Source organism: Haliotis asinina, chromosome 5, assembly GCF_037392515.1.
Source record: "Haliotis asinina isolate JCU_RB_2024 chromosome 5, JCU_Hal_asi_v2, whole genome shotgun sequence".
Classification (NCBI taxonomy): Eukaryota; Metazoa; Mollusca; class Gastropoda; order Lepetellida; family Haliotidae; genus Haliotis; species Haliotis asinina.
In genome coordinates, this window is record NC_090284.1 from 59,888,385 (window position 1) to 59,907,438 (window position 19,054).

Consider the following 19,054-nt stretch of genomic DNA (forward strand, 5'->3'; position numbering starts at 1 on the left):
GAAATTGCTTGTGTTAAGGTATGAAAGAGGAGACAGTAAACTACATACAAATAGTAACTGTTAAAGGTATACTGGCGGTTGTTGTCACACATGGCATCAATAATGTGTTCATTAATGTGAACACGATCAATATCAGGTTTATTAATGCAAATACATATGGTTTATACATATTTGCATTAAACCGGATACAAAAAGAAACGACAAATTAAATCGTATTTGTGCAGTGTGCGTGTTTCGGAACCTTGAGCTTGCACTTGCATTTCATACATTGTGTACATATATTGGTCTAGAATAATTTATCAAGTCGTTTAGTCTTAAAGATGCATTGACATCGCTATGTGCGTTATGTTCATCGGGCTGTAATGCTTACTGAAATAACATCATAAAGAATCATATGGCATCTACAAGGAATGCCATAGATCAGTCTGTAGGAAGAGCACAAACGTTTTAGATTGGATTCTCTAAATAGATTGGTCCCAAAACGCCTCTTGGTAGGCTTCATGCTGCGACTCTACTATTATCACAATATGTATGTAAGATGAAATGTTACATAACGTCAGTCGCGGTGAGAGCAGGTTAATTATGATGAGATGTCTGTCGACAGGAGGCAGTAAATCAGTTGTTAGCAGGCAAAGTGTTATCTTAATATGTACGTTTTAAACGAAACATAGTTGCGAGTTTAACACGAAACCTGCATACATCTGATATGTTTAACTGCAGACCGTCGTATAATGAGGGCATGAACTATCTATTAGAACTTACTAATTGCCGTCTGAGGAAGATATTTACATACAACGATGAAACATATCTTCCATACATAAACCGTTTAGGTAAACTTTGGGAAGGATGCTATACAATTACATACTGATTTCATTGAGTTTATACCTAAGCTATCAGTGCAATGTGAGCCCTGTATAAAAGTAAAACGTTAATGCGTATCGATGTACTGCGAAACAGATTCCAAAGTCAAAACACCGCAGAAAACCAAATGAACGGACCACTTACTAAAGTATATAGTTAGCAACACGAAGAGCCAAATAGGCTAACCATGCTCCCGCCAAACCATCGCTCAAGCTATCTGCCCGTGGCTTGATACAGCACCGTGGCAGCAACGACGACAAACAAATCAGGCACCCGAATATGCATTTGACCTGAAAAGTAACTGATACACATTCAAGTGGTTCCGTTTGATGCATATGAAGTCACAGATTGCTGTCAGCAGACATGGGAACACACGATGGTATAAACTACATTGTGTTTTCAACACTGACTGAAAACAGCATTACGTTTCAAAATGTTCCAAGACTGACATAAGAACGTTAAGAGGCGTGTGTTGAGAAATTTTATTCGATTTGATCATGCGCTATAGGCCGTGGACCAAGGCCCAAAATTGTGTCAACCCCCAGAAAGTGCTTCAACATAATACAGAGTTAGTGTTTTGTAACAATTACGTTTGCCATTAAAAACCCCAGACTTTTCTTGTTAAATCACTTGCACATTAATTAGTTAGAAGCCTTAGAAGGGCCATTTCTGAAGCGCTTAATCACCATGGCTGCAAGGTATTACTGACCAGTCAGATTACAGGAAGCATCTATTTTATGCGGCACTACAACATGGCCGCGGCCATGGCTGTGGAATGTTTATGTCACACTATTGACAATGAAATCAGTAACGTCCATTACGGATATAACATGAACAAGTGCGAGTGTATAGGTTGCAATATGGAAAGAACTAGATGGCACTGACAAATCTGTAGCTTTGAAAGTTAATACAGCTTCTAGAAGCACAACTAAGCTCCATCTGAAGTGTTACCAAACATTTACTGATAGGAATCGCATAGAGGGGGCTTTGAAACGAAAAGACAAGGGTTGTTTACATAAAGGCAGGATTGACTCTAATCATCAAGCACGTGCCTTAAATGGTAGATTGGATAGTGATTTATGTGGTCAATGTACATGCTTTACTTATAACGCTTGCATGTTGACTACATGTTTGCTTCCTCGTTATTTCCTTTCCACACACAGTCTGATATGGACGCACGTGATGCCTTTTGTCACTTTACCTGTCATGGACGTTCAGTTGGACAAAATACATGTTGTACAAGGATAAAAGCACTACATTTATTACAGACTTCAGGTCACTCTTTCACGATCAATATTCTGATATAAATGGCTTCATCCATAACAACATTGATCAAGCACTTTCACGCTTAGTTGCCTTCTTTTCAGTAATCAGCTTTTCGCACAAATGAATTGCATTACCATGTGTATTATAGTAAATTTGCTTCACAAACGAGAGCACAACCAGGAATTCGGAAACTTAAAGAATGACAAATATGCAGCACTTAGAACTCAAAGAGAACACAAAGCAGACTGTAATGCCTACAGACAGTTACAAATAACCGTTCAATGTTTCTTCATCAACCTTGGCACCTAGATAGGCCTTTTGCTGTAGTGGTGCCTTTTTAGTTCTGAATTTCTGAATATTTTTTCTTTTGCGTTTCCATGGCAACAGGTGTGCCTTTGCTGTTGCGGGGAAATTGATGACCTTGTCTTTTTGTTTGCATTGCATTGTCCATGAAGGTGGGGTTTTTTTCTTAATTTTCCTTTACATGCTTGTTCTAATCCGCTTGTTCTGTTTTAGTCCGGTTATTTTACTTCCTGTGTTAACAGGCCTGTTTTCTATAAGTCAGTTGCCTTTATTATGAATTCAGGACTTTTCAAAGACATGATATGACTGAAATATTGTCAACGTGACTTATAAATCTTAAATCACTCACTCACTGAAACCCTGCACCAAGGACACGCTATTTAAATTGAAGCTGACTCGTGAAGATCCGGTTTAGAATTTATCTTCTGCAATCCATGCTTGTCGTAAGAATCGACTAAAGGGATGGGGTTGCCAGGCTTGCTTACTTGGTTGACACATGACTCGTATCCCACTTGCGCAGTATTAATCACCGGATTGTCTCGTCCAGATGCCGTTGTATAGCTGGAATATTACTGAGTGCGACATTAAAAAACGAACAAACCAACCAACCGAATCCATGCAAGACTGTGTAATTAAACACAAAAAGCCTCAGGATGATATCGCCTATAGCGTTCATCTAATATAACGGATGCGAGCATCAAGTCAGAGTATACGGCGGTGCGTCTTGTTGAAGATAAATGCAACCTTTTCAACTAGGTGACAAAATATACACCAAGGGTGGAACAGGGGCTAATTACTTCCACTGTCACTTGCTTCAAGTGACAAATCATCTGGGTTGGGATTATCTCTGGTTATCAGTAAACTAGAGGTGGTGACCGGCCTAGTATTTCATCTAGTGACACTAAGTGAACCCATCCGACTCAAACTTTTAACCTACTGTAGACGTTTATTGAGTATTCCTTGACATTGGGGCGTACTGTACGACAGGTTCAGAAACGATTTGTTGATGGATTTACTTTTTCCATGTTCATTAAAGATCGTCTTCCCAGATAGGCGTGTCAATAATATATTCTTGAATTCGTAAGCTGCAACAGACGATTAAATCCTACGGTCTGAAAGACGTGTAGGAGTACTGGTGTCGTATTGCACCTTCTCGAAGATAATTTGAGTTGATGTTCAACATTTTTTCCTTCTCATCTAATTACTTTGAAATGAAGATAAGCTGAACGAACTTTTTTTGTCATGTTCACTGACAGCCATTTCTCATTTGAAAGTATACGCGTGCTTTGTAAAGTCAATGTACATATATATCCATATTTAGAGATGGAACAATGGCACCGCAAGTAAAGGTGAATGAAGCAGTAAATAGCGTAATTTGGCGTGATAATTGGACGATAAATGAAACATGGTCTGTTGAATATTTTATTATATGTCACTAATGGACACCATTTCCTGGAAGCACGTGACACAAATGTATTTGTTTAATGGATAACTCTAATTCCCAGCCACAGTCTGATGACAGGAATACCCATTGAGTCGACCTGCCCACCTGTAGCTGTTGGCTTTGTCATTAACTACGTGGTTTACTTCAATTTATACTCGAAAGTTAGCGGTACGGTCAAGAGACATGGTTAGTTGTCGCAGGTGTAAATTTCATGTCAAGCAAAAAGTAGCCGGGTATTTTGTTTTTATTGCTTATGGAATATGTGTATGATTATCATCACGAGGTTCTGTTACTGAGGCACCACTGCATGTGCCTCCATCATGTGTCTATAGTCTGTGCAAATGTCACTGTAGGTTTACAAATAAACACATATGCATTGAGTTCTTTTTGAATTCGAGCAATCGTATAGAAATATGTTGTATTATTCATGTACGTGACTTACATAAAAGCAGATGCTGGGTAAAAAGAAAGACTTTGTATAAAACCAGCTTTGATGAATACTTTGATTGGCATTTAGCAGTTGGAAAATCTCTTTGATTCCTTGTAGCGGTGTTTCTGAGATTCTAACACGGTTAATATACTAAGACTACAATATAATGACGAAACGAAAGGGATTAATAGGGACAAGCCAAGTAATTGCGTTGACGGGGGAGTAGTGATTAGGTTGGGAGCAATAACAAGGAGCTGACCATGGGAGCACTATCAATAAGGCAATCAAGAAGAACCAGTGTGGTTGATGGTATGATTATAGCATAGAGTACACGCTGAGGGGGTGGATACCTTTGTCGATGTCAAGGCTGGCTTCGTCTTTAGGATTTCTGTTTATTTTCTGGAAATTTCCTTTTTTCCATTGAAGGTTGTTATTAATGGTGACTCTTGATTTGTCATTAGAGTAAGTGGTGGGTGGTGAAGTGTAAGAGGTGTTGCAAAAGGAGAATTTTAACAAAGGCGGGTGTTCTTTTATTCTGAAGACTGTGGGTCTGTTTTTTCACTCTTTGAAAAACTTTCCACATGTTTTTTTCCTCAGTGAGTAATATTTAATTCCAAAATTCTCTCTCTCTCTCTCTCTCTCTCTCTCTCTCTCTCTCTCTCTCTCTCTCTCTCTTCTCCCTCTCAAAGTACCTACTTGAACGCGTTCGGTTCCCCAATTGTCAGTGTGACGATAAATATTAACTCACTCACCCACTCACCTGTCCAACGTCTTAGAACCATTTTGGTTTCTCAATGCACAGAACAGCATTGGTTATTGCTAAAACAATAACAAACCAGAAGTGCTAAAACAACAACACTCATTGATTCGGTCGGTCAGTCCGATTTGGCATTCGGGAACATTTTCTATTGCAAAGCTACTTATTTAATTAAAAAATAATGAAAATACTTAAAGCTAGTATTCCACATCTGAGTAATCTAACCGAAGGAGATTAAATCGTGGAAATTGAAAATCTTAGGCCATTAAAGGCTTAAGGGGAAAGGCTGTTATTCCAGTAACTGCAATGCGATAAGTATAAATACTGCAAGGTGATCACATACCACTAAATGAAGACCATTTATAGATTTTACAGTGAAATTTGTTCCCAACAGCAGCTGTATCAAATTCGATATATTTCTGCATATCAATTAGTCCTCCAATAATGTGCGGAACAGTATACAAACCGCAGTTTATCCCCACTAAATGCACCCTCTATTGATACTTAGTCTTTCTTGGCAGATATTGAGATTCTCTATATTGTGTGTACTAGTGGCTTGAAAGCGATTTAATCTTACTGACGAGAGAGAGTATGTAGAGTTAATGTTTTATGAATATAATGAATATAATCGTTTCTCACATTCATCGACTGAAAAAAATGCGATGCGTCTCAGAAATATATTATTTGACAAATCAGAGTCGTCAAAGTGCGACATTTGCCTAGTCACCATGCTAATGGTTATGTGTTTCGTCAAAGTGGTGATTGTCCCGCGTCATGTTTGTCTTCCCCCTCACTCACTCACTCACAGATAAATCGTAAATGATGGCACCTGACAATCCAGTGTTCACAATGTGCATGTACAAAAATAAGAAAATAGATTAATGGGGAATAATTGATTCGAGTATTATTGCGGATGATGATCAGGAAAATCACAAAAGTGTGACGCCGATTCCACACTTAGAATGTGAAGCCCATTACTGCCGTGAAATAGCTGGAGCACTATATTCACTCACTCACTCACTCACTCACTCATAGTATTGACAATTGAGATTTGAAGTCATAATTGTGGTATTCTGACGCGACTACGACATGAATAGAATGTTGAAAACATTTACATATAAAGTTTGCTTTTATGATTAAATTGTGTTTTTAGGTTTGCACCCAGAGAGGCTATATACGCGTCATATCAGAGGAAAATAAAGGGTGCTTGTTGTCACTTACATTTTAACAATGAAACATTTACGAGAAATTCAGCATACGTGTTTCTGTTTTGTAGTGTACTGAGTTTGTCTTTCACAAAATACACAATGTGTGCAGATATCAATATACGTTTTCAATAATAAATAAACTTTGTCAAACACGTGGTCACAAAATATTGTATCTACACAAATGATAATGCTGTGCTTTAGAAGGATGAGATCTAGTGCCGTTAATATGTTTTAGTATTAGTGTTGTGACAATGCCAATCGGAAGGTTATTGTAGGTAATAATATAAGTGCTATTAACCCCGGAATACACATGTAATGACTTCGATGTGGATGGATGTCTATTGTGCCAGTGGCATTAACAGTATACACCCAAAGTGTATGTTGACTTCCATTCATCCAAATTAAAACAACTCATTTGTTCCAATTTTGATGTTAAAAATGCATGTATACACCCAAAGTGTATGTTGACTTCCATTCATCCAAATTATAACAACTGATTTGTTCCAATTTTGATGTTAAAAATGCATGTATGGGCGTGCTGTCAGTGAATGCGGGATATCAGCATTTGTTTCATTGAATGAAAGCGGATAGGCTGGTGAAACAAACCCTATCTTCTCTGGTCTCTGTTGGCTCTGACCTAGAGGCTGTGACTTTATGCTAACCGAAACGAACTTGCACTTAATTCCTTACATTATCATTATGTTTACTTTTATTGATTAGTCTAGACACATACATATGGCAACTACAAGCGTACCTGCGAGAATGCGAAGATAACCAATTATCTTCAAACAACATAAATATTGATCAAATCGCTGACTTTTATATCCCTTGAAGCAATGGTGTGGCCAAGAACGTTGATTTCAGTAGATAGGATCTGATCCTGATCCGCAGCACACTACTTATGCCAAGGTAGAGTCAAGTCATGGTAGAGGGATTCAGTATACAGGGCGCACAGCCATATAATTCAGTGTAACGGTGCAATGTTGAGTGGTCTGTGACTCTTCTGTTGTACGCACACACACAAACACAGACACACACGCACGCACACACACACACATACAGACGCAAATACGACTAAAAATTAAAAAAACCCCGATGTAACACAAACAAACAAACAAAAAAACAACAAATCGAAATTGAGATGTATCCAACCGCGAAGATCCGGAAGAGTTGTTTTTCAGCAACTAAGTTTTTGAGACTGGATGATCAAGTTCACTGACTTATTTGACACTTGTCATCGTATCCCAAATGCATAGATAAATGCTCGCGGTGTTGATTATTGGATTGTCTGGTCCAAACCTGATTATTTACAGACCGTCGCCATCTAAATGGAAACAACAATGAATCAATCAGATGTATCGTCAATGTATTCCATGAACAAAGGTGACCAGGATGAGTGCTGTCGTAGGTGGAGCACCCTTATCCATTTAAATTTGTTTGGAACGTGGTCAAGCAGATCTGGATCTGATAACTGTTCCATAATTATGCAACGGTGTTTGGCGATACGTGATAAATTACTGGCTTCAACCAGAACTAGTCTGTCAGTCTGATCATTTCTTCACGATACTCTGCTGTACATTTGTGATGACAGATAAAGCCGATGCCCAACACATAACTTTCCTCTTTAATCTTGTGTGTTTTTGTTTTTAAAACCCCACCCCTTACCGCCATCCACACGTCCCTCTTAATTAAATTCGGTAATTAATAATCTACATGCACAAATCACTCCTGATTGATGCAGTTATGAGAAGTTCATAACTAGTATTCATTTGGTATGAATATCCGAAACACACAGTCAGATGTGTCTGTCTTCGTACTGTTAGGCTCCTTATTTTGCAGTGTATATAATGCTGATTTGCTGAGACCAACTGCTATTGTTGGTGAGGTATTAGGGTTCAAACACCCTGATGGAAACTAGGTTTCGGAATACTGACGGATCCCTCAACATTTCCATGCACGTATTGCCGTTCCATGGTTAATTTGAGACCTTCCATGCCTTTTGCATTGCATTGACGTTTCTCCTAGGAATGGTGTGTGCTCATCGACCGTTGCTCCTAATTATTTAACACGGTTCCTGTACCTGCGTGCATTTATTCAAGGACTAAAGCAACTCACATTGACTATGTTTAGCCACATCCTGTGGTATTTCGTTTTGTTTCGTCAAGACCACCCCCTAGCCTCATGTTTGTGTCGTGGAGAGATGATTACTTGAAACCAGTGACCTTTTAACTCACATTTGTATAAATCCTTTATCGGTCTTTTATTGATTCCCTTCATGATTTCAATAACTCGGAGATCTTCTGTATTCCTAGCTTTTTGCAAATAATCCATTTCCGACGCCAAAGTCTCATTTCAGCCCCCACTCTAACACTAATTGATTCTGGTCTGTTTACAACAGAACTACGTCTAAGTCATTCTAATCTTACGAACAATTGCCCTACATAGCCACAGTGATTTATCATCTCGTTTTCGCAGCTTTACGCTATTTTCGTACGTATATCTAATCTGTTCTTCCACAATACAACACTTAAAAAAATTATGTCCGATTCGAAGTTCTTCCAATGCAAGTTTGGACGTGTGTCTAATGATGCTTAGCATGTTGCTTTGCCACGTGAACTCGTTCACATGTTCAGGATTTGAGAAAATAGACATCAAATATGTCATAGGAAACGGCTTAGAGTATAAACGGTTTTCCTTTTCGCTTTTGTAGAATTATATTTTTAAAGCACATGGACAGAAATGTATAACTGAATAAGGTTCTGCCAGTCATGTGTCTCCTGCAATCCTATTACATCTGCAGGCGGCTATAGGCATACGTTGTCCTGAAGAATGAAAGTGGTGCTTTGCTTTTCAAGGTTTTGTAAACGCAAAAAACCCAAACATATGTATAGTAATCCTTGACACCGTTCCTATCTAATGCCTATTGCCAAGCACGTGTTTCACTGTTGGTATGTCTGGTGTTCTCTACTGCTGTCAATTCTAAGTGAAGAGGCCATTCACTGGAGTTCAAGTTGACCTTCCATATACTGTGAATTTGTAATGGAAAGCCCAACACCTGATCAATGACTGCAGTGATGAGCAAGATTTCTTAGTAAGAGTAACAGTAACAGTAACAGTTGCGTTTCCGAGCAAAAGTAAAATGGTGTTTTGATCAATGTTAACACTTTGAAGTAAAGTCTCATCAAAAGGTAACGCATGCCGTAAACAACAAATGTGAACATGCACGCGCGGCGACCCGAAATCACAATAAAGACTTAGAATGGAAACACCTCGCATAACGCCTTTTGATCAGCATGCAAGATGCGGTGTGTTAATTTAAACACACTGTCAAAACATGTTTATCGTGTTATTATATATCGATCTGATTCAATTCCAGTTCTTGTTTAACTCTCCCTTGCTGTGTTACACGTGCTGAAAGTCACTATTCGACAGTCCGCATCAAAGACAATTCCATGGGTTCGATCAAGGAGACGTGCCTGTTTGAAACTGCGATTCTTCGCAATTACGGCAATCTCTTCTTTCATTAATTTACCTTGAGCCATCGCTTTCAAAAGCTTGAAATTGGTTTGGTTTCTGTTTCTCTAAGAGAAATGTATTTAGGGAATGTATTTAGTTACATTAAACGCAAGCTCGATATTTAATGCGATCTTGGAATTGAACAAACTACCATCTATATTTGGACGTGTCATAAACCAGTAGTGACGCATGTCTTAGCCGTTTTCGAATGAGTATCGTAGATTGTCTCTCTGTTTATCAAGAATGATACTTATGCAGAATCCGGGACTCTCACCAACATTCAGCTTATACTTGACGAAATAAGGGAAGCAACCCTGGTCAACCTGTTACGATACCGTACTTTCAATTAGGAAAGCAGGCAACCATCGTCATGAAAGACTGCTGAGTGTCATACTGGCTAAGATCCTTTGAAAGTTGCAATCGAAATAACGATTGAACCGAGCTATTAATCTAAATTATACTTGACAACTTGAAGACGTTGTGCTTTTGCCTATGGAACTGTACAGTTGAAATCAATACTTCGACAACACGAAGATTGTATCATAAATTTCATGCCAGACATGTTGATTGCGATCTAATTCCTGTTGATAGAGTATGTCATTTTCATCTCCATCAGTGATGTGGGAAATGATTGTTAAACGGTTTCGACACTACAACCTATGTAACCAAATGTAGAAATGGCCATATTGTTTCAGAAATAGTTGTCCGTTTTTGATATACATTAAAAATTTTAATAAACATATACAAATACAGTGTTGAGCAGCCTTCCTATTCTCCGGAAAGTTCTTGGTGGGTTGGACTAGGCAGCTTTTCCTGGGAGAAGTCCCATTCGCTGTCTGGGCTGCGTGTAGAGGGGTATGGGCCATGAGCTGGTGATGAGCCTTACCGCCCTGACTGTGCCACGATCGCCCGAACCCAAAGATTTAAAGCTAACACCAAAGCACCAGGAGCAAGGTTACAGATCGAACTGGGAAAGAGTCGTGCTCATAGATGGGAGCAGATGAAGGCTTTTCAGCACAGATGAAGACTTCGTGTCTAAAGGCATCTCCATTCAAAACGCATTGTTAGAAACGTTATGTAGGACAATAAGGTGGACAAATTGTTTCGGTCAGCACGACTTATCATTCTACAGAACACGTGCTGGATTACCTCGACCGTCAAATTAGAGCAGGACAATTTCGGTCTCATAACATCGGACCGTTAGTGCAGTGTGTGTCGTTGAGTCTCATTTCCCATGTCCCATACACGATATTGACTGACAAGTGAGACATTCAGAAGGATCAAGTGGAGTTCCCTTTGTTATTTCAGGTTTGACGGTTGATCGATAACTGAAATACCAACCAATACCAGCCTGACCTCATGTTTTAACCTCAAAGTGACATTATATTGTGTTGTTATACATGGAAGAACGTGTAAAAATGTCGTACACTCATGTCGTTTGATATACATGTAGTTGGTAACTTCATTGATATTGGCCCTGTTTTAAGAAAGGCAATGTCGGTTTAAACGTTTTTCTGCTTCTTTGTTTACAACTGACACATTACATAATCCAAACATATCAAACACATTCGCTTTGCTGAACGTCTCCACGTGGACAGAGCCTCTTAAGGGTATTTGTCCAATCAAGGTAAGGAAAATCAAGGCTTAACGAAGGCTCTGAAATATTTGTGTCAGACATGTAGATAGCTTTTCCAAAACTGACTCACAGTTCTAAACGTGATGCAGTTTCCTGTTTGTACTTGTACCATGAAGCACGGTGGTTTTCACAAGTTCACACAATGACGTACGTATACGGTACAGTCAGAAATATAATCATAACGAAACAGGTAAATGTGGAGATTGTTTCATATAACTCTTGACATTTGCAACTGTTTGTATGGATTCTTATTTTCAACCTCTAAACCAAAACGAAGGACACTATGAATGGCGAACCGGAAATTCTTAGGACAATAAAAATGAATACTCTGAGCAAGTGCGTGAGTATGGTTTTGCGCCGGGACACGTAACATGGGCTACACACATTGCCCCCATGTGGGGAATCGAACCCGGTTCGTAAGCCAGACGAGCTAACGCTTTAACCACTGTGTTATCCCACCGTACCGATTAATCGGAAATCATCTTACCATTAAATACATCATTACACAGACAAGTGTAAAATCATATCGCAATTAATTTAATAAACTGAACTTAATTTAATTAACTGGGTTGACATAAATATCGATATCGTAGCAATACTGCTGAGAGACGCATTGATTCCAAATTCCACCAACCCTATTCCGAACACTCGACCAGTCCATGGGGTATTGATTACTCTTCTCGTTTCTGATGACAAACAGCTTCGCAAACAGAATAAAAACTTCGGGCTGAAACGTAAGGGGTTATAATCCATTCTGTGATCAGGCACTGTGTTTACAGGCATATGTCATACAGCAAATAGGACGTTACAAATAAAAGCAGTTTTATGTGCTCCTATTGTATTGTAGTACATGATACAGAAACATAACCATACAGAACCACACAGTTCCCGTAATTATGTGAAATCTCTGCTGAAACAAAATCATTGTACGGTCCCAAATACCTTCTGTATCACAACCACATATTGTTTATCCCAGGTGTTCACGAAAGGTCATTCTGTATCTGTATTCTGTTTATGCAAGATAACGATCAATCACGATTGATTCCAACAATGTTTCCGTTCCGTTAATGACAGAAGCAATGTGGGGGTGACTATTCCTTCCTTCACGCCAGTGTCAGTATGAGTGAGTGAGTGAAGCAGCCGGAATTAGATGAGGTCCATGACACCCGGATGTTAAAGGTGAGCTACGCTTCATTACCTGATTTCCTTTCGCCATCCCTTGGTCTGGACGTATTGTAGAACAACGACACACTCCCTCTGCTCATTTTGTCGATCATTAAGTATCGATTGGCCTGATTCAGAGAATTCAGCTGACAGGTAGAGTAGCCACGGCAAGACATTACTGAAACGTGTTATTCCATTTAATTGGGGAGCGCGGTATCGGGGCCGTTTTTCTATGATCACTTTCACATCAGAAGTAATTAATCACGAACAAGGTTACCAGTTTGGTCTGCTTTTGACGTTCCTCATATTTGATCAGCTCACATTAAATGTGTAACGTTTTGAGAAAGTTTTACACTCGATAGCTTGGAAACGATCTACATGCACGAACTGTTTATGTGTCCCACAGGACAGTTTTTTTAGACGGCCGCTCTACATCTGTACATTCATACAGGCCATCATCACTAAATCATTCAGCAGGTGATCGTTATCCTTTGCGGTGTTAGTCTGACCTTGAAAGTTTCAACTAGTAATGTAAAAATTCAGTATGTTAAAAGTGGCGCTGTACCTCTGCCACATACCCATAGAGTCACTCCTGTTATACAAGAGTTGCAGAAGTAGTAGTAGGAGGAGGAGCAGCACTAGTAGTAGTAGTGGTAGTAGTAGTAGTAGGAGGAGGAGCAGCAGCAGCAGCAGCAGCAGTAGTAGTAGTAGTAGTAGTAGTAGTAGTAGATGTGCTTTGTTGCCTACTGTCCACATACGCATACAAATGCTTCCCTGTTCCGTTTGAACAGATGTATGGCTTTATCCTCGTCTACATGTGATTGACAGTGGATCAGACATTGAGTGTTGATATTGATTGGTTACTACAGGATTCGTATCAGATATAAGCGGATATAAAACGGCCTGGGGTGCTGCTGCGCGACGTACATGTGGACTCCAAGTGTATTTCTGCCTGGGTTGCATAGGCGTTGTAGTCTTCGTTTTTACCAGAAGGTCTAGATGTAGTCATATAGGGACCATTAGCGGCACCAAATGCGGATGCCATCGATCACCATTTGAGCAGCACTTCCTCATTACCACGCATATAAGCCTGTATAATCTCTGTCCCACTGACATGTTTAATTATGTACCTCGCTCACAGAGGTTTTAATACTGATTATAGTGTAGAACCTTGGACAAAGTGCTTCCGGATGAATACTTCACGCAAGCTGTTGCGACTCGTGAATGCAAGCCAAGGGTTATAACGTGAGACCATATCACTCTTATCAGGGATCAAAGTCGAAATATCCAATACGGTCATAAAAAAATAATTGAAATAAAATCCAGCCTAAACATGTAGTGGCTCTCTCATAATTCAGGAATGTATCTGAGTTTCCTTCATGGCAGGCATGAAAGGGCGTGTGCGATAAAAATAATCTTGGAACAACGCCATCACCTGACTGGCACTACATGTTCCTTTCAATCAAGGTAGATTGATGAGACAAAAACGAAGAATTCTTACAAAAACGAAGAATTCTTGCAAAAACGAAGAGTTCTTACAGAAACAATAGTACACGTGAGGATGATAGAAGAGGGAGATTAACAAAGATGCAATTATTGGCTGTATCAAAGTCGCAAGCGAGTTCAAAGTAGTATAAATGGAAATAAGCGTCGTCCAAAGAACGTTTTCAATTTGTTAGGTGCTGAGTAAATTAAAATGGAAAAAGAGAATGTGCAGCGTAGTTGTTAGTACATGTATATTACCTTTATATTAGTAATTACGTTTTAACAATAAATTCACTATATACTTTATATAGCACATATACCGTATGGTGTATTTATTACCAGCGACGAATTTTGCATCAATTAACATTCGAACTGAATTCCATATAAAATCAATGTCCATGTAGTTCATCGAAGTATTTAAAACGCGTTCTTGCTTCTCAATTATCAAGATACTTGTACAATATTGACAATAGCAATATAAAGCAGATTAAAAGGCATATATACTCTACTGACACTGAAGGGAATTCGCCACATCTGGTTACATTGGAGCGAACTGAAACTAACATTAGGTTAGTTCCATCCGGGATTCGAACACAGACTCTCAGACAAAAGGTCAGAGCTCTAACACATCCAGCCTCTTCGGCGTTCGCAACATTGAAAGTGTGGCAAGTGTAAATTGGTGATTAGATGCCTTATCGCGGAGATACCACTCAGCTTGACTAAAGATCAATTTCAGCAGCTGCAAAGAGTTCAGAACACAGCAGAAAAGGTAGTGAGTAGGACCACCATGAGAAATCACATTCAACCTGTGATTAAATCTCTTTGGCTACGTGTAGAAGAGAGGATACAGTTCGGCATTTTGTCACTGACATTCCAGGATGTTCACAAAACATCTCCTTCATACCTCCAAACTTTATCATCTGTCTCCCGGCCTACGCGAAGCCTACGCTCTGCCGATTAGCTCCTCCCTACAATTTGCTGCCAAAACCTTTCAGTGTACATCATCTGTACTTTAGAACTGTCTGCATTATGACCTGTAATGTTCTTCCTCAGTTGACATTTGTAATGCTCATTTTTTTTTTTTTTTTTTTTTTTTTTTTTAATCAAAATGTCTCTAAAACACAGCCATGTGTGGAACCAACATTGTTATTGAGAATGTTCTATTAGTGGAATTATGCTTTCTTTGTTATCCTTTCATAGCTGCAAACGTACGCGACAACCTGATGGTATACAGTACGGATACTTCAACGTTAGACTGTCACATGTGGGTGCAACTGAACTCGTGCTCAATGTCACGTTAATCATGCTGCAGTGTATAACTGCACTGTCAGCGCTACAATGGTTCAAGGAATAATCGTCCTTGAACCCAGCGGAAGTAGTACATTTGAAAGTCTATATTTGTCTGGGATTAAGTGAGATAAAGAACGTGTAACCGTAATACCTCACACGGCAATCTCATTGCTTTACACCAGTAAGACGTTCATATATCAAACCTATTATTCTTCTCTATTTAAAGTGCCCCAAATCACAACTACTCTTACACGTATTCGTCGGATAATTTTGCAATGTGGTCGGGCGTCTTTGAAACGACGATACATTCATCTGGTTAGACGAATCTCACAAACAATTACCTCACGTAGTACCTCAATTTTCTGAAACTAATTTGGAAATCGACATCACGCGGCAAGGGTTGTGTATGTCAGCTAGGTAGATGGACGAGTCAGTTGACTTCGACATTGTATTATTATTACCGCGGGATCGCTGCACATATACTGGGCTATGACCTCTGGACTTTACTTGAGCACACTATTGCATGCTCTCGTTCACATCGTATCCACTTTATGTGACCAGGAAATGCCATCAGGCCTGTCCCAGAGGAAAATGGAAGTATTGTAACAGTTACTTTTGGTATTTTAGTACGAAATGTAACTGAAAAACTCATATTTTATTAATAAACCGTTACTTACATTTACTTACGACTTCCAAATGTATTTTATTTATGCATAGCTTGAAATGCCAGTTTACTCGGTCATGATCCGGGAGGACGCCATATAGGATTCCTTTTATCCATTAGCTGCCACAATAAATATTACAAGTCATAAAACTGCGATGTCTGAAAACCAGATTTTTACCTCAGATGTTCTGAAGAACAGGAGAGAGCCACAACTGATCTCCGGCATTATTGATTTCCAGTTGTCTTCGCCTTACGCTTGCTTCAAGCAAGGGCAACAACCGGAGTTTAAGATCATTGTTTACTGCTTGCTTTTACCTGACAGAAGTTTCAGAACTAGCAGTCTTCTTATGACGCAACATTACGTATAGAATGCACTGGGGCTGAATGCTTTCAGTGATAAATACGTTTTTCTTACTTTTATAACACGGATATGGATTGGGTAGGGTTTTAAAATTGTATTTGAGTGAGTCTTAAGACTGCTAAATCGGATTAACAAACGAGTCCTCTGTGTTCCTGCTATGGCTGTTATATTTCTCGTCATGAATTTACGCTCAAATGTGCCTAATGAATATCGAATGTTATAGCTGATGCAACTTATAACTGTGGCAGCGGAGGAGAGCCGAATGGTTCAAGCGTTGGCTCGTGGTCGAAGACCAAAGTTCGATTCCTCATATAGGAACACTGTTTGAAGTCAATTTCAGGTGTTTCCTGCCGTCGTGTTGCAGATAATTCAAATCTGGATTTGAAAATGAGAAATATATTTTCAAAATTTATGTTTTGTAGACACTCTGCATCCATACTTTTTGTTGTGAGTCTTCAGAACATGTTTTTATGCTATGATTTGCTATAAGCCTGAACTGGTAAGTAGGTTTTGCGATATTTCATGGAATGTACTTATATACCGCATTGCTTTGTATCAAAAGGCAGTTGAGACACGGCAATGAGGTCACTGCCCATCTGTGTATATGTTTCGAACCCGGCCTTTAAGTTCATGGACATACGAATTCTTTGATGATTACTGTATAACGCCGTTATGATTCTTCAAGTAGAAAACAATTTGCGTCATAGCGATTCCTTGTTGCAATAGATCCAAGAGCCACTAACCTTTATAGTATGTTCGCAGAAAGATGCGATTAAACATAACGGCGACTCTGCCTTAGTGATTTTGTTCATGATAAGTGGTTTCTCTCGCAACACTAGTTAAAGGTCACCGTCTTACAGATAGAATGTTCCTGACTGTGCACTCGAAACACAGGACATGATGCATTGTCCCACTACTTTCATGTAATAAATGGGTCGGCAATGGAACTCGTATAAATGCTTAAAAAGTGTCTGAAATGTCATTCGTACAGAGCATCTCTCCCTGAAGGAATATCATTTAACTGATCAGGGGAAGAATGTCCCATATAATGTAATATGACGTAATGTAATGTAGTGTAATGTAATGTGTTGTTTAAGTGTTGTAATGTATGTATGTATATGTATGTATGTATGTATGTATGTATGTATGTATGTATGTATGTATGTATGTATGTATGTATGTATGTATGTATGTATGTATGTATGTATGTATGTATGTATGTATGTATGTATGTATGTATGTATGTATGTATAACTACCGTGAGAGAGTCTAGTAGCCATTTGCCGAAAGGAGTAGCCGTGAAAAACCTATTGTCAATTGAAATGTTTCCAGTTCCTTACGGGTTAGTCAATTTGGATTTTACGCCGCTTTTAGCAATTGTGCACCAATATCACGGCGGGGGACATCAGACATGGGCCGCACACATTGTACACATGTGGGGAATCTAACCTCGATCCTAGAGGTGAAAGTTTTAGCCACTAGGTTACATCAGCGACCAGTCCCTGAACAGGTAGCTGGAATTATCCTCACTGGCGCATTAAAGAACGTTCAGTCATACGCTAGTAATTGTGGCAAATTCACGCCATAAAGTAATGTGAATAACAGTCAGGTTATCGCCATGAATAGGTCTGATAATCACTTCCCCAGGGTCAGTAACCTACAGAGTATTATGAGGGACGAGTATGTTAACTGGGATATTGCTATTTTTAGCATCAAGTTCCAGCGGATCCAGTGTAATATCCGGGCATTACAGAGATCAGGGTATGAGTGTGTTAAAGTTTACAGCCACAGAAGCAGTCTTTCAGCCACATCGTGACGCAGAGTTCAGGGAATGCCAATGAAATAACACAAGGTGACCTAAAGTGTCATAGATTCGATAAGGCTTGAAGAATTAAGTCCAATCTAATACACTTACCTTTCGAAGGAAATTTTAGACTTGTTTTGATCTCTTCTAAGCTTGTCGCCAATTACAATATTAAGTAGGTAAAAGCTCTCAGCAAGCGTGCATGTAGAATACTAATTCTGAATGCACAACAAAATAATTTATGTGATCACTTTCTTATATACATTTCAGGTTATTTTCCATCAACCTTTCTTCGCAACTTCCTAGAAATATGCACGTGTGCAGCTGCATTTCCATGACAGAACCCCACAAAACCTAATATAAAGATTATACGAACACACGATAGGGACTACTCCGAACGACCGATTAAATTTTTTGATTACACGATACCATAAGTGGTCATATGTGGCACACACGCACGCACGCACACACACTCACTCACGTTCACTTAAACACATTCACACACAAATGCGACATTTTATTAATGGTCCATGTCACGTTAGCCAACATAAAACGTTTGTCATTTGTTGCAGAAAGTGGGTGTTTAAATATATGGGTTCAATGTTGTGTAAGTCAAGTGATCATTATCAAACATGAACATAAAGACCAGATCTGAATGACAACAATTCTAGCTTGGTTTCAAGCACTAGTGGATTTTGGTTCCATGGGAGTGGTACACATCTGAAAGCTACATAAATATGTGCTTACTTCTCGTATTAATTCTACACACCAGCTGAATTTAGTCCTGTTCACCCATTCACTTAGCTGTCATCAATTGCCTCCTTAATTATCAACCCAATCAATAAGTGAATCAAAGGCAACTTTT

The 19,054-nt window shown here is 39.1% G+C and overlaps 1 protein-coding gene across 3 annotated transcripts in view; it reads left to right on the forward strand.

Annotated features, from left to right (window-relative positions):
* Nucleotides 1-19,054, forward strand: part of LOC137284259 (parapinopsin-like) — a 69,390-nt gene that overhangs the window by 37,984 nt on the left and 12,352 nt on the right. The gene's annotated exons all lie outside the window — the stretch shown is intronic.